Raw genomic sequence first — 16138 nt, forward strand, 5'->3', positions numbered from 1 at the left:
CATAGTCTATGCAGCTCGGTGCGGGGGCCTCCCTGCAGTACGGGGCTAAGCCATGCTGGGGTACGGGCGGCCAGCTGCCACGCAGCACCTGTGCCCACACTCTCACCCCCACCACACCCTGCAGCCATCCGCACAGACCGGAGCACGGGAACCTATCAGCCGCTCTCCTCCCTATGCTGGCTCCGCCGCCGTGAACGCGCATAGTGAAAAGACCAGGCAGGGCATGTATGAGAAGGCAATGCGGAGACCCTGTCCTGCCAGCAGCCCCTGCGGCGTGACCCCCTCTGCCCATCGCCTACCTACATGTGGTGTAGCTGCACGGGATAGACAGCCTGTAGCTATCGCCTATGTTGTGGAACTATAAGTCGCCCTGCTAGCCATACGCAGTCTGGACATGCTGGGGCTTGTAGTCCCACACGAGTTATGCACAGATCGCTTCTCTCCAGCACAGAGCGTGGCTGTATCCTACAGGACGCCGGGATGATGGGGGATGAGATCGGCTCTGGGAGACTGCAGTGTCCCTGGTGCGGAGAGCCGTGTACTGTGCTAGGGCAGCAGGTGGCCTGGGAATGTCATGCTGCTGTTATGGTCTGTGCATTGCGGTGTGCGCAACATCCAGAGTCTATACATCGTCATTATTCCCTAATTATACACTGGTGCCTGTGGGAAGGATGTATGGAAACAGTCGCATATCTATATACCTGTGCAGGTAAGTTACTTGGGCTACTTATCTACACACAGTAATTGCAGCCAGTGCAGGCTATCTGAACCAGGTCCTGCAAGACACGAGGGGGTCCAACTGCATGGTGACATTGACATCCATGGGGGGAATTCAATTTGAAAAGTCAGTTGGGTGTCTGTTTTTTCCTATCTAATAGACAGGAAAAACAGACACCCTAGGGATGGCTATCAGTACTGTTGCCATCGATGGGTAAATTAGAAAACCATCTATGGCAGTAGTTCCCAAACTGTGTGCCGTGGCTCCCTGGGGTGCTTTGGATTGGTGGTTCAGGACCAATTCAAATTATTTATGGTCAATATAATAGGAAAAACTAGTTCTAGTAACTGTCAGTCATAAAATATGCGGATAAACAAACAAATCTTGTCCCTCACCACACAATTGAGCCTAAGGATGACATAAACACAATCTACTTAATTTAATATTTATTTCTCTGACGTCCTAAGTGGATGCTGGGGACTCCGTAAGGACCATTTGGAATAGCGGCTCCGCAGGAGACTGGGCACATCTAAAGAAAGCTTTAGGACTAACTGGTGTGCACTGGCTCCTCCCCCTATGACCCTCCTCCAAGCCTCAGTTAGATTTCTGTGCCCGACGAGAAGGGTGCACACTAGGGGCTCTCCTGAGCTTCTTAGTGAAAGTTTTAGTTTAGGTTTGTTATTTTCAGTGAGACCTGCTGGCAACAGGCTCACTGCATCGAGGGACTAAGGGGAGAAGAAGCGAACTCACCTGCGTGCAGAGTGGATTGGGCTTCTTGGCTACTGGACATTAGCTCCAGAGGGACGATCACAGGCCCAGCCTGGATGGGTCCCGGAGCCGCGCCGCCGGCCCCCTTACAGAGCCAGAAGAGCGAAGAGGTCCGGAAAAATCGGCGGCAGAAGACGTTCCTGTCTTCAATAAGGTAGCGCACAGCACTGCAGCTGTGCGCCATTGCTCTCAGCACACTTCATACTCCGGTCACTGAGGGTGCAGGGCGCTGGGGGGGGCGCCCTGAGACGCAATAAATCATGATAAAAATACCTTACATGGCAAAAAATACATCACATATAGCTCCTGGGCTATATGGATGCATTTAACCCCTGCCAGAATATACAGAAAAACGGGAGATAAGGCCGCCGAGAAGGGGGCGGAGCCTATCTCCTCAGCACACAAGCGCCATTTTCCCTCACAGCTCCGTTGGAGGGAAGGTTTTTTATGTTCAGTGAGACCTGCTGGCAACAGGCTCACTGCATCGAGGGACTAAGGGGAGAAGAAGCGAACTCACCTGCGTGCAGAGTGGATTGGGCTTCTTAGGCTACTGGACATTAGCTCCAGAGGGACGATCACAGGCCCAGCCATGGATGGGTCCCAGAGCCGCGCCGCCGGCCCCCTTACAGAGCCAGAAGACAGAAGAGGTCCGGAAAATCGGCGGCAGAAGACGTCCTATCTTCAATAAGGTAGCGCACAGCACCGCAGCTGTGCGCCGTTGCTCTCAGCACACTTCACACTCCGGTCACTGAGGGTGCAGGGCGCTGGGGGGGAGGGGCGCCCTGAGACGCAATAAAAACACCTTAGATGGCGAAAAATACATCACATATAGCTCCTGGGCTATATGGATGCATTTAACCCCTGCCAGTTTTCCGTAAAAAAGCGGGAGAAAGGCCGCCGAGAAGGGGGCGGAGCCTATCTCCTCAGCACACAAGCGCCATTTTCCCTCACAGCTCCGTTGGAGGGAAGCTCCCTGGCTCTCCCCTGCAGTCACTACACTACAGAAAGGGTTAAAAAAGAGAGGGGGGCACTAATTAGGCGCAGTATTAATAAAACAGCAGCTATAAGGGGAAAAACACTTATATAAGGTTATCCCTGTATATATATATATATATATATATATATATATATATATATATATATATATATATATAGCGCTCTGGTGTGTGCTGGCATACTCTCCCTCTGTCTCCCCAAAGGGCTAGTGGGGTCCTGTCCTCTATCAGAGCATTCCCTGTGTGTGTGCTGTGTGTCGGTACGTTTGTGTCGACATGTATGAGGAGAAAAATGATGTGGAGACGGAGCAGAGTGTCTGTAACAGTGATGTCACCACCTAGGGGGTCGACACCTGAGTGGATGTACTGTTGAAAATTACGTGACAGTGTCAGCTCTGTATAAAAAAACAGTGGTTGACATGAGACAGCCGGCTACTCAGCTTGTGCCTGTCCAGACGTCTCATAGGCCGTCAGGGGCTCTAAAGCGCCCGTTACCTCAGATGGCAGATACAGACGCCGACACGGATACTGACTCCTGTGTCGACGGTGAAGAGACAACCGTGATTTCCAGTAGGGCCACACGTTACATGATTGAGACAATGGAAAATGTTTTATACATTTCTGATAATACGAGTACCACCAAAAAGGGGTATTATGTTCGGTGAGGGAAAAACTACCTGTAGTTTTCCTGAATCTGAGAAATAAAATGAGGTGTGTGATGATGCGTGGGTTTCCCCCCGATAACAATTGATAATTTCTTAAAAAGTATTGGCTGTATACCCTTTCCCGCCAGAGGTTAGGGTGCGTTGGGAAACACCCCCTAGGGGGGATAAGGCGCTCACACGCTTGTAAGAACAAGGGCTCTACCCTCTCATGAGATGGCCGCCATTAAGGATCCTGCTGATAGAAAGCAGGAGGGTATCCAAAAATGTATTCACACACATACTGGTGTTATACTGCGACCAGCAATCGCCTCAGCCTGGAGGTGCAGTGCTGGGTTGGCATGGTCGGATTCCCTGACTGGAAATATTGATATCCTAGATAAGGATAGTATATTATTGCCTATAGAGCATTTAAAAGATGCATTTCTATATATGCATGATGCACAGCGGAATATTTGCCGACTGGCATCAAGTATAAGTGCGTTGTCCAATTCTACCAGTAAAATGGTCAGTTGATGCGGATTCCAAACGGCATTTGGAAGTATTGCCTTTGAAAGGGGACATTTGGGGTCGGTCTTTTAGACCTGGTGGCCACGGCAACAACTGGGAAATCCACGTTTGTACCCCAGGTCGCCTCTCAAAATAAGACGCCGTATTATCAGGCGCAGTCCTTTGTTGGCAAGCGGACAAAAGGTTCCTCTTTTCTGCTCGTGACAGAGGGAGAGGAAAAAGGCTGAAGAGATTAGCCAGTTCCCAGGAACAGAAACCCTTTCCCGCCTCTGCCAAGCCCTCAGTATGACGCTAGGGCCTTACAAGCTCAGGCACGGTGGGGGCCCGTTCTCAATGAATTTCAGTGCGCAGTGGGCTCACTCGCAAGTAGACCCCTGGATCCTTCAGGTAATATCTCAAGGGTACATATTGGAATTCGAGATGTCTCCCCCTCGCCGTTTCCAAAAGTCGGCTTTACCGACGTCTCCCTCTGACAGGGAGGCAGTTTTGGAAGCCATTCACAAGCTGTATTCCCAGCAGGTGATAATCAAGGTACCCCTCCTGCAACAGGGAACGGGGTATTATTCCACACTATTGTGGTACCGAAGCCAGACGGCTCGGTGAGACCGATTCTAAATCTAAAATCTTTGAACACTTACATACAGAGGTTCAAATTCAAGATTGAGTCACTCAGAGCAGTGATTGCGAACCTGGAAGAAGGGGACTACATGATGTCTCGGGACATCAAGGATGCTTACCTTCATGTCAAAATTTACCCTTATCACCAAGGGTACCTCAGGTTATGGTACAGAACTGTCACTATCAGTTCAGACGCTGCCATAGGGATGGTCCACGGCACCCTGGGTCTTTACCAAGGTAATGGCCGAAATGATATCCCTTCGAAGGAAGGAAATTTTAGTTATCCCTTACTTGGACGATTCCCTGATAAGGGTAAGATCCAGGGAACAGTTGGAAGTCGGTGTAGCACTATCTCAGGTAGTGTTGCGGCAGCACGATAGGATTCTCAATATTCCAAAATCGCAGCTGGTTCCGACGACTTGTCTTCTGTTTCCTAGGGATGTTCCTGGACACAGTCCAGAAAAAAGGTGTTTCTCCCGGAAGAGAAAGCCAGGGAGTTATCCGAGCTAGTCAGGAACCTCCTAAAACCGAACCAAGTCTCAGTGCATCAATGCACAAGGGTTCTGGGTAAAAATGGTGGCTTCCTACGAAGCAATCCCATTCGTTAGATTCCACGCAAGAACTTTCCAGTGGAACCTACTGGACAAATGGTCCGGGTCGCATTTTCAGATGCATCAGCGGATAACCCTGTCACCAAGGACAAGGGTATCCATCCTGTGGTGGTTGCAGAGTGCTCATCTTCTAGAGGGCCGCAGATTCGGCATTCAGGACTGGGTCCTGGTGACCACGGATGCCAGCCTGCGAGGCTGGGGAGCAGTCACACAGGGAAGGAATATCCAGGGCTTAGGGTCAAGCCTGGATACATCACTTCACATAAATATCCTGAAGCTAAGGGCCATTTACAATGCTCTAAGCTTAGCAAGACCTCTGCTTCAAGGTCAGCCGGTGTTGATCCAGTCGGACAACATCATGGCAGTCACCCACGTAAACAGACAGGGTGGCACAAGAAGGAGGAGGGCAATGGCAGAAGCTGCAGGGATTCTTCGCTGGGCGGAAAATCATGTGATGGCACTGTCAACAGTATTCATTCCGGGAGTGGACAACTGGGAAGCAGACTTCCTCAGCACGACCTCCACCCGGGAGAGTGGGGACTTCACCCAGAAGTCGTCCACATGATTAAAAAACTCGACAGGTATTGCGCCAGGTCAAGAGACCCTCAGGCAATAGTTGTAGACGCTCTGGTAACACCGTGGGTGTACCAGTCAGTGTATGTGTTCCCTCATCTGCCTCTCATACCCAAGGTACTGAGATTGATAAGATGGAGAGGAGAAAGCACTATATTCGTGGCTCCGGATTGGCCAAGAAGGACTTGGTAACCGGAACTTCAAGAGATGCTCACGGAGGATCCGTGGCCTCTACCTCTAAGAAGGGACCTGCTCCAGCAAGGACCCTGTCTGTTCCAAGACTTACCGCGGCTGCGTTTGACGGCATGCCGGTTGAACACCGGATCCTGAAGGAAAAAAGGCATTCCGGATGAAGTCATCCATATCCTGATCTAAAGCCAGGAAGGATGTAACCGCAAAAACATTATCACCGCAATTGGCGAAAATATGTTGCGTAGTGCGAGGCCAGTAAGGCCCGACGGAGGAAATTCAACTGGGTCGATTCCTACATTTCCTGCAAACAGGAGTGTCTATGGGCCTGAAATTGGGGTCCATTAAGGTTCAGATTTCTTTTTCATCCACTAGGGGTCACTGGAGTACTCTTGGGATATGGACGGCTTCCACCGGAAGAAGGCACTGAATAAATTAATTTTGAGACTACTCCTCCCCTCCATATCCTGCAGCACTTCAGTGTTTTTTCTGTGCTCGACACAGTTAGAAGGCATAGTGGAGCTCGTCCACAAAGTATTGGAATTTTTTCTAAGTTTTTTTTTTTCTTCAATTTCCACGTCCTTTCCCCCCTTCTAACAGGCGTGGGTCAGGGACAGTGGAAGCGGCTGAGTAGCCGTGAGTGTCGGACCTCTCTGTAAAGAGCTCCCTCACTCCACTTGCAGGCTGCCTGCAGGAAAGCTGGACGGAGCTTGGATGAAAGCCCCGTCATAGACTTTTGTCACGGTCCAGGTATGTTGGGTTGGGGCGGTCAGCGCTTGCTGCCGCTCCACTGTTGGGGATTGTTGGGTACTCACCGCTGCCCGGAGCGCGTGTACATGGGCCGCTTCACGGTCCATGCGGCGCGCTCTCACTCTCCGGCTCCCAGCATCCTAAGAGACCGCTGTTCCCTGCGCAGCAGCAGCGCTGCTTGGCTACACAGACACGCCGCTATGCTGTGTGTGGCGGGCGGGAGCACGTGTGCATAGGCCGCTCCACGGCTCTATGCAGCACGCTCTCTGCTTCCGCCATCCGCCCGCAGCAGCCGAGGAGTTCCGTTGTCCGGGGTCTACAGGACAGGCCGCTCACACGGCCCTTTGCAAAACTTCCACAGGCCCAGACCCGGTGCTGTACACGGAGGTCGTGGGAGTGGGGGGAGACTTTAACAGTATTTGGCAGTGTCAAGCTTTTAGGAAAGACTTGGTGCTTAGTATGTTTAATGTTCTCCTGTCTGTTCCAGGTTTCCTATTTTACATCTCGGCTAAGAGTGGTACTAGGGGAATTTTGGGGTCAGTTTTCGTATTGCTGGCAGGCACTGCACTTGCCTAGATATATACCAGGAACTTTGGTGTTATTACTGAGTCGTGCAGTCTGTCTGTGTGGAGTTTGTATTGTCTGTCTTCATAACGAGTAAGACACCAGCAAAATCTAAGAAACATTTGTCATGTCATGTCTGTAAGAGTGTGTTGCCTGATGGATCCACCACATGTACAGCATGTGTTGTTAATACAGCCATAAATACGATTTCCATTCCAGAAGTAAAGCCAGCATCTCAGGACCCTCCATGGGCTTTACTTGCATGTATTAGTTGGTTTACAATCAGAGCTGGCCGCCTCTCGTGAAGAAAGAGAGGCGGCAAGATCTGAGTTTAAGATGAGACCATTTGAGTTACCTGGGGAGTCTCAAACTGGTCATAAGTCCACCTTGAGTGGAAAAGATAAGTTTCCTTTTCCTACTAATTTTCCTGTCTCTGGGATACTAGATCTCACTGAACAGGAGTATGAGGAGGGCGAAATAGAACAACAGTCAGAAGGTGACGACTTTGACAGCCCAGGTATTGACAATCTCATCAGAGCAGTTCGTCAGTCGCTGGAGTTTACGGAAACTGAGGAGCCACTGACGAATGATGAAGTAGTCTTTACTAAACGACAGAGATCTCCGATGTGTTTCCCTATCTCGGAATCTCTTAATAAAATGTTACTGGAGTCACGGAAAAATCCGGACAAACGGTTTTCTATTCCTCGTAGATTTAAATCGAGTTACCCGTTTCCAGAGGCCATGACAGCTACATGGGAGAACCCACCATTGGTGGATTCATCCGTATCTAAACTTACGAGGAAGTTAACCATACCAGTACCAACTGCTACTACGCTTAAAGACCCTGCAGATCGTAAAATAGAGGCTATGCTAAGGTCCATGTATACAGCAACTGGAGTGCTGTTAAGACCTGGGTTGGTTGGCATTTGGGTTACTAAAGCTTTAATGGTATGGATAAAAGAGCTCAAATCTTCTCGCGGATCAAATCTTGGAAGCTGCTGAATATCTATGTACAGCTTCTACTGACGTCTGTCAGCTTACTTCTCGCCTGTCCTCATCGCTAGTCACAGTACGACGAGCACTTTGGCTGCGTTCGTGGCAGGCGGAGACGGAGGTTAAAAAAGGGTATAGAGGCATTGCCTTATGATGGCGAGAAACTTTTTGGTCCTGAATTGGACAAATGGATTTCTGAGGCTACTGGAGGGAAGTCTGTTTTTCTTCCATCGCCTACAACTATACCTAAACGGAAATATTCTGGTCCGGCGTTCAAATCCTTTAGAACTCAGCCCTTTCGTGGGCAGGGAGGAGCAGTCACGCCGGGCAGAAGAGGTCGGGGACGTAGTGCCCGACAATCCAATGCACGTCGTCAAGACACCAAGACCACTAACAAACCAGTGGCATGACGGGCTCCCAGCCCATCTCGGATCTCCAATTGTGGGAGCACGCCTTCAGAGCTTCAGGGGGCGTGGCTGCAGACGTCCACAGATGGGTGGATCCGCAATTTAATATTAGAGGGTTACAAAATAGAGTTCGATTATGTTCCGACAGGAAGATTTTTCACGACAGGACTGCCTGTGTCGGACGACAAGAAAGCAGTTCTGCAGGTTGCCATTCAGTCTCTGCTGAATGCTGCAGTGATAATTCCGGTCCCTGTGCAGGAACAGGGGCAGGGTTATTATTCCAGTCTGTTTCTGGTACCAAAACCAGATGGCTCAGTCAGGCCAATATTGAACCTAAAAGGTCTCAATCATTACGTCACTTACCACAGATTCAAGATGGAATCTCTCAGGTCAGTAATTGCAGGGTTAGAGCCACAGGAATTCATGATTGCACTAGATCTCAAGGATGCGTATTTGCACATTCCGATCTGGCCACCTCACCAGAGTTTCTTAAGGTTTGCGATAAGGCGAGACCATTACCAATTTCAGGCTCTACCGTTTGGCCTCTCATCAGCGCCTCGGGTATTCACCAAGGTAATGTCCGTGATGACAGCTCATCTCAGGTCCCTAGGGGTAATAATTGTTCCGTATTTATACGATCTACTCATAAAGGCTCCGTCTCAACAATTGCTTCTCCAACATGCCTTACTAACGTACAATGTACTAGTTCAGCACGGTTGGATAGTCAGTTTAAAGAAATCACATCTAATTCCGTGTCAACGACTTCAATTCCTAGGGATGATTCTCGATACAGTAAAACAAAGGGTTTTCCTGCCACAACAGAAAGTACAGGGCATTCGTCATCTGGTGCAACTAGTGCTCAAGCCACGCACAGTCTCAGTACATTTGTGCATTCGCCTTTTAGGCACAATGGTGGCGGCTTTCGAAGCACTTCAGTTCGGAAGATTTCACTCACGTCCGTTTCAACTGGAGGTGTTAGCACAGTGGTCGGGATCACATCTGCAGCTGCACCACAGGGTGAGGTTGTCACCACAAGTCAGGGTGTCTCTTCTCTGGTGGTTAAAAATACACAATCTATCTGCAGGGAGACGATTCGGCGTCGCGAATTGGATAATTCTGACAACAGACGCAAGTCTCAGAGGTTGGGGAGCTGTAGTTCAGAGTTATCGGCTCCAGGGCCTCTGGGCGGATCACGAAAGATCGCTATCCATAAATGTTCTGGAACTCAGGGCGATTTACAATGCTCTAAGACAAGCGGTGTACATGTTTCGTTTTCAGACTGTTCAGGTGCAGTCAGACAACGCGACGGCAGTCGCATACATAAACAAACAAGGAGGAACGAGAAGCCGCATGGCTATGCGGGAAGTAGCTCGGATCCTCAGATGGGCCGAATATCACCAGGTGATATTATCGGCAGTGTTCATTCCTGGAGTGGACAACTGGGAGGCAGATTTTCTCAGTCGTCGGGATTTTCATCCAGGAGAGTGGGCATTAAATCCAGAAGTATTTCAGATGTTGATCCAGAAGTGGGGTACCCTCAGGTGGATCTAATGGCATCCCGCCACAATCATCAGGTGTCAAGATATGTGTCCAGAACAAGAGATCCAGGGGCAGTAGCGGTGGATGCTCTCACAGCCACGTGGCCATACAGCCTTGTGTATCTGTTTCCACCGTTTCCGCTGCTCCCGTTGGTGCTAAAACGGATCAAGAGAGGGTTCGTCACAGTCATTCTAATAGCGCCTCATTGGCCTCGGAGGGCTTGGTTCTCGGATCTCCTCGGGTTACTCGCAGACGATCCGTGGCCACTCCCACTACGTCCGGACCTGTTACAACAGGGTCCGTTCCTTTACCCCGATTTAGCGCGGCTGCGTTTGACGGGGTGGCTGTTGAAAAGGCCATCTTAAGGAAAGAGGGCATTCCTGAGTCTGTTATACCAACCATGGTACGAGCTAGGAAGCCGGTTACGGCAGCTCATTATTATAGAATTTGGCGTACTTATATAGGTTGGTGTGAAGCTCGGAAATTTCCGACATCGTCTTTTAAATTATCCCGTCTTTTGTTATTTTTACAAATGGGGTTAGATGGAGGACTACGTCTTTCCACACTAAAGGTGCAGGTATCTGCGTTGTCAATTTATTTTCAAAAGAAATTGGCCTCGTTGCAGTCAATACATACGTTTCTACAGGGTGTAAAGAGGATACAGCCTCCTTTCATTCCACCTACAGCACCATGGGACTTGAATCTGGTTTTAGATTTCTTACAGTCCGATTACTTTGAACCCTTACAACAAGTGGATATTAAATTTCTCACTTGGAAAACAATTTTTCTTTTAGCCTTAGCTTCGGCTAAGCGTGTTTCAGATTTGGGTGCCTTGTCATGCAAGTCACCGTATTTAATTTTTCATGATGACAGAGCGGAACTTCGGACGAATCCCGTTTTTCTACCAAAGGTAGTGTCGTCTTTTCACATCAATCAACCAATAGTAGTTCCTGTGTTAACAGGAGATTCTGGAACGTTGGATGTGGTTCGCGCATTGCGCATCTATGTTTCCCGAACGTCTACTGTGCGTAAGACAGATACGTTGTTTGTTCTCTATGACGCAGCTAAGAGGGGTTGGCCAGCCTCTAAGCAGACCTTATCCAGATGGATCAAACTGACTATACGTCAGGCTTACCTTTATGCTAAGTTACAGCCACCTACTTCAGTAACAGCTCATTCCACACGTTCTGTGGGGACGTCATGGGCAGCGAGTCGTGGGGCTTCTACGACACAGCTTTGCCGTGCGGCTACTTGGTCGTCAGTGCACACGTTTGTGCGCTTTTACAAGTTTGATACGTTCGCGGCATCAGCATCTAGCTTTGGCCGTTTAGTGTTACAAGTGCCAAACAGCTCTCCCGCCACGGAGGAGACTTTGGTACATCCCAAGAGTACTCCAGTGACCCCTAGTGGATGAAAAAGAAAATAGGATTTCTCTATCGTCCTAGTGGATGCTGGGGTTCCTGAAAGGACCATGGGGAATAGCGGCTCCGCAGGAGACAGGGCACAAAAAGTAAAGCTTTAGGATCAGGTGGTGTGCACTGGCTCCTCCCCCTATGACCCTCCTCCAAGCCAGTTAGATTTTGTGCCCGGCCGAGAAGGGTGCAATTCTAGGTGGCTCTCATAAAGAGCTGCTTAGAGAGTTTAGCTTAGGTTTTTTATTTTACAGTGATTCCTGCTGGCAACAGGATCACTGCAACGAGGGACAGAGGGGAGAAGAAGTGAACTCACCTGCGTGCAGGATGGATTGGCTTCTTGGCTACTGGACATGAAGCTCCAGAGGGACGATCACAGGTACAGCCTGGATGGTCACCGGAGCCACGCCGCCGGCCCCCTCACAGATGCTGAAGCAAGAAGAGGTCCAGAATCGGCGGCTGAAGACTCCTGCAGTCTTCTTAAGGTAGCGCACAGCACTGCAGCTGTGCGCCATTTTCCTCTCAGCACACTTCACACGGCAGTCACTGAGGGTGCAGGGCGCTGGGGGGGGGGCGCCCTGGGAGGCAAATGAAAACCTTTAAAAAGGCTAAAAATACCTCACATATAGCCCCAGAGGCTATATGGAGATATTTACCCCTGCCTAAATGTACTAAATAGCGGGAGACGAGCCCGCCGGAAAAGGGGCGGGGCCTATCTCCTCAGCACACGGCGCCATTTTCTGTCACAGCTCCGCTGGTCAGGAAGGCTCCCAGGTCTCTCCCCTGCACTGCACTACAGAAACGGTATAACAGAGAGGGGGGGCAAAATAAATGGCTATATATATATATATATATTAATATAAAAGCAGCTATAAGGGAGCACTTAATCATAAGGCTATCCCTGTCATATATAGCGCTTTTTGGTGTGTGCTGGCAGACTCTCCCTCTGTCTCCCCAAAGGGCTAGTGGGTCCTGTCTTCGTATAGAGCATTCCCTGTGTGTCTGCTGTGTGTCGGTACGTGTGTGTCGACATGTATGAGGACGATATTGGCGTGGAGGCGGAGCAATTGCCTGTAATGGTGATGTCACTCTCTAGGGAGTCGACACCGGAATGGATGGCTTATTTAGGAAATTACGTGATAATGTCAACACGCTGCAAAGTCGGTTGACGACATGAGACGGCCGACAAACAATTAGTACGGTCCAGACGTCTCAAAAACACCGTCAAGGGTTTTTAAAACGCCCGTTTACTTTAGTCGGTCGACACAGACACAGACAGGGACACTGAATCCAGTGTCGACGGTGAATAAACAAACGTATTCCTTATTAGGGCCACACGTTAAAGGCAATGAAGGAGGTGTTACGTATTTCTGATACTACAAGTACCACAAAAGAGGGTATTATGTGGGATGTGAAAAAACTACCATAGTTTTTCCTGAATCAGATAAATTAAATAAAGTGTGTGAGCATTGGTGGTTCAGTGGTAGAATTCTCGCCTGCCACGCGGGAGGCCCGGGTTCGTTTCCCGGCCAATGCACCATGATGCGTGGGTTCCCCCCGATAGAAAATTATGGGCGGTATACCCTTTCCCGCCAGAAGTTAGGGCGCGTTGGGAAACACCCCTTAAGGTGGATAAGGCGCTCACACGCTTATCAAAACAAGTGGCGGTACCGTCTATAGATAGGGCCGTCCTCAAGGACCAGCTGACAAGGCTGGAAAATATAATAAAAAGTATATACACACATACTGGTGTTATACTGCGGCCAGCGATCGCCTCAGCCTGGATGTGCAGAGCTAGGGTGGCTTGGTCGGATTCCCTGACTAAAAATATTGATACCCTTGACAGGGACAGTATTTTATTGACTATAGAGCATTTCTATATATGCGAGATGCACAGAGGGATATTTGCACTCTGGCATCATGAATAAACGCGATGTCCATAACTGCCAGAAGATGTTATGGACACGACAGTGGTCAGGTGATGCAGATTCCAAACGGCACAGTATGGCCGTATAAAGGAAGAGGACTTGTTTGGGGTCGGTCCATCGGACCTGGTGGTCACGGCAACTGCTGGAAAATCCACCGTTTTTTACCCTAAGTCACATCATCTGCAGAAAAAGACACCGTCTTTTCAGCCTCAGTCCTCTCGTCCCTATAAGATCATATCTGCCCAGGGATAGAGGAAAGGGAAGAAGACTGCAGCAGGCAGCCCATTCCCAGGAACAGAAGCGTTCCACCGCGTCTGACAAGTTCTCAGCATGGCGCTGAGACCGTACAGGACCCCTGGATCCTACAAGTAGTATCCCGGGGGTACAGATGGGAATGTCGAGACGTTTCCCCTTCGCAGGCTCCTGAAGTCTGCTTTACCAAGTCTCCCTCCGACAAGGAGGTAGTATGGAAAAAAAAAAAAAAAAAAAAAAAAAATAATTCACAAGCTGTATTCCCAGCAGGTGATAATTAAATTACCCCTCCTACTACAGAAAAGGGGTATTATTCCACACTATATTGTGGTACTGAAGCCAGAAGGCTAGGTGAGACTTATTCTAAAAAAAATTTTTGAACACTTACAAAGGTTCAAATTAAGATGAAGTCACTCAGAGCAGTGATAACGAACCAGGAAGAAGGGGACTATATAGTGTCCCGGGACATCAGGGATGCTTACCTCTATGTCCCAAATTTGCCCTTCTCACTAAGGGTACCTCAGGTTCGTGGTGCAGAACTGTCACTATCAGTTTCAGACGCTGCCGTTTGGATTGTCCACGGCACCCCGGGGTCTTTACCAAGGTAATGGCCGAAATGATGATTCTTCTTCGAAGAAAAGGCGTCTTAATTATCCCTTACTTGGACGATCTCCTGATAGGGGCATAGTCCAGGGAACAGTTGGAGGTCGGAGTAGCACTATCTCGGATACTGCTACAATCAGCACGGGTGGATTCTAAATATTCCAAAATCGCAGCTGATCCCGACGACACGTCTGCTGTGCCTAGGGATGATTCTGGACACAGTCCAGAAAAAGGTGTTTCTCCCGGAAGAGAAAGCCAGGGAGATTTCCGAGCAAGTCAGGAACCTCCTAAAAACAGTGCATCATTGCACAAGGGTCCTGGTAAAAATGGTGGCTTCCTACGAAGCAATTCCATTCGGCAGATTTCACGTAAGAACTTTTCAGTGGGATCTGCTGGAAAAATGGTCCGGATCGCATCTTCAGATGCATCAGCGGATAACCCAATATCCAAGGACAAGGGTGTCTCTCCTGTGGTGGTTATAGAGTGCTCATCTTCTAGAGGGCCGCAGATTCGGCATTCAGGATTGGATGCTGGTAACCACGGAGCCCAGCCTGAGAGGCTGGGGAGCAGTCACACAAGGGAAAAATTTCCAGGGAGTGTGATCAAGTATGGAGACTTTTCTCCACATAAATATACTGGAGCTAAGGGTAAAATTATAATGCTCTAAGCTTAGCAAGACCTCTGCTTCAAGGTCAGCCGGTATTGATCCAGTGGGAAAAACATCACGGCAGTCGCCCACGTAAACAGACAGGGCGACACAAGAAGCAGGAGGGCAATGGCAGAAACTGCAAGGACTTTTCGCTGGGCGGAAAATCATGTGATAACACTGTCAGCAGTTTTTCATCCCGGGAATGGAAACTGGGAAGCAGACTTCCTCAGCACGATCCTCCACCCGGGAGAGTGGAAACTTCATTGAGAAGTTTTTTCCACATGATTGTAAACCGTTGGGAAATACCAAAGGTGGACATGATGGCGTCCCGTCTGACCAAAAAATGGGACAGGTATTGCACCAGGTCAAGAGACTCTCAGGCAATAGATGTGGACGTTTCTGGTAACACCGTGGGTGTACCAGTCGGTGTATGTGTTCCCTCCTCTGCTTCTCATACCTAAGGTGCTGAGAATTATAAGACGTAGAGGAGTAAGAACTATACTCATGGCTCCGGATTGGCCAAGAAGGACTTGGTACCCGGAACTTCAAGAGATGCTTACAGAGGTCTTATGGCCTCTGCCGCTAAGAAGGGACTTGCTTCAGCAAGTACCATGTCTGTTCCAAGACTTACCGCAGCTGCGTTTGTCGGCATGGCGATGGAAAGCCGGATCCTAAAGGAAAAAAGGCATTCCGGAAGAGGTCATTCCTACCCTGGTCAAAGCCAGAAAGGAGGTGACCGCACAACATTATCACCACGTGTGGCGAAAATATGTTGCGTGGTGTGAGGCCAGGAAGGCCCCACAAAGAAATTTCAACTCGGTCGTTTCCTGCATTTCCTGAAAACAGGAGTGTCTATGGGCCTCAAATTGGGGTCCATTAAGGTTCAAATTCGGCCCTGTAAATTTTCTTCCAGAAAGAATTGGCTTCAGTTCCTGAAGTTCAGAAGTTTGTCAAGGGAGTATTGCATATACAAACCCCTTTTTTGTGCCTCCAGTGGCACTGTGGGATCTCAACGTAGTTCTGGGATTCCTCAAATCACATTGGTTTAAAACCAGTCAAATATGTGGATTTGAAGCATCTCACATAAAAAGTGACCATGCTCTTGGCCCTGGCCTGGACCAGGCGAGTGTCAAATTGGTGGTTTTTTCTCAAAAAAGCCCATATCTGTTTGTCCATTCGGACAGGGCAGAGCTGCGGACTCGTCCCCAGTTCTCTCCCTAAGGTGGTGTCAGTGTTTCACCTGAACCAGCTTATTGTGGTGCCTTGCACCTACTAGGGACTTGGAGGACTCCAAGTTGCTAGAAGTTGTCAGGGCCCTGAAAATATGTTCCAGGACAGCTGGAGTCAGAAAATCTGACTCGCTGTTTATACTGTATGCACCCAACAAGTTGGGTGCG

General features: G+C 49.3%; 1 non-coding gene across 1 annotated transcript; it reads left to right on the top strand.

Moving 5' to 3' along the window:
• Nucleotides 1-12775: 12775 nt before the first annotated feature.
• On the top strand, nucleotides 12776-12846 carry TRNAG-GCC (transfer RNA glycine (anticodon GCC)). Its single transcript has one exon. It is a non-coding gene; the product is annotated as a tRNA-Gly (tRNA).
• The last annotated feature ends 3292 nt before the right edge of the window (nucleotides 12847-16138 follow it).

The sequence above is a fragment of the Pseudophryne corroboree genome, chromosome 2 (genome assembly GCF_028390025.1).
Source record: "Pseudophryne corroboree isolate aPseCor3 chromosome 2, aPseCor3.hap2, whole genome shotgun sequence".
Classification (NCBI taxonomy): domain Eukaryota; kingdom Metazoa; phylum Chordata; class Amphibia; order Anura; family Myobatrachidae; genus Pseudophryne; species Pseudophryne corroboree.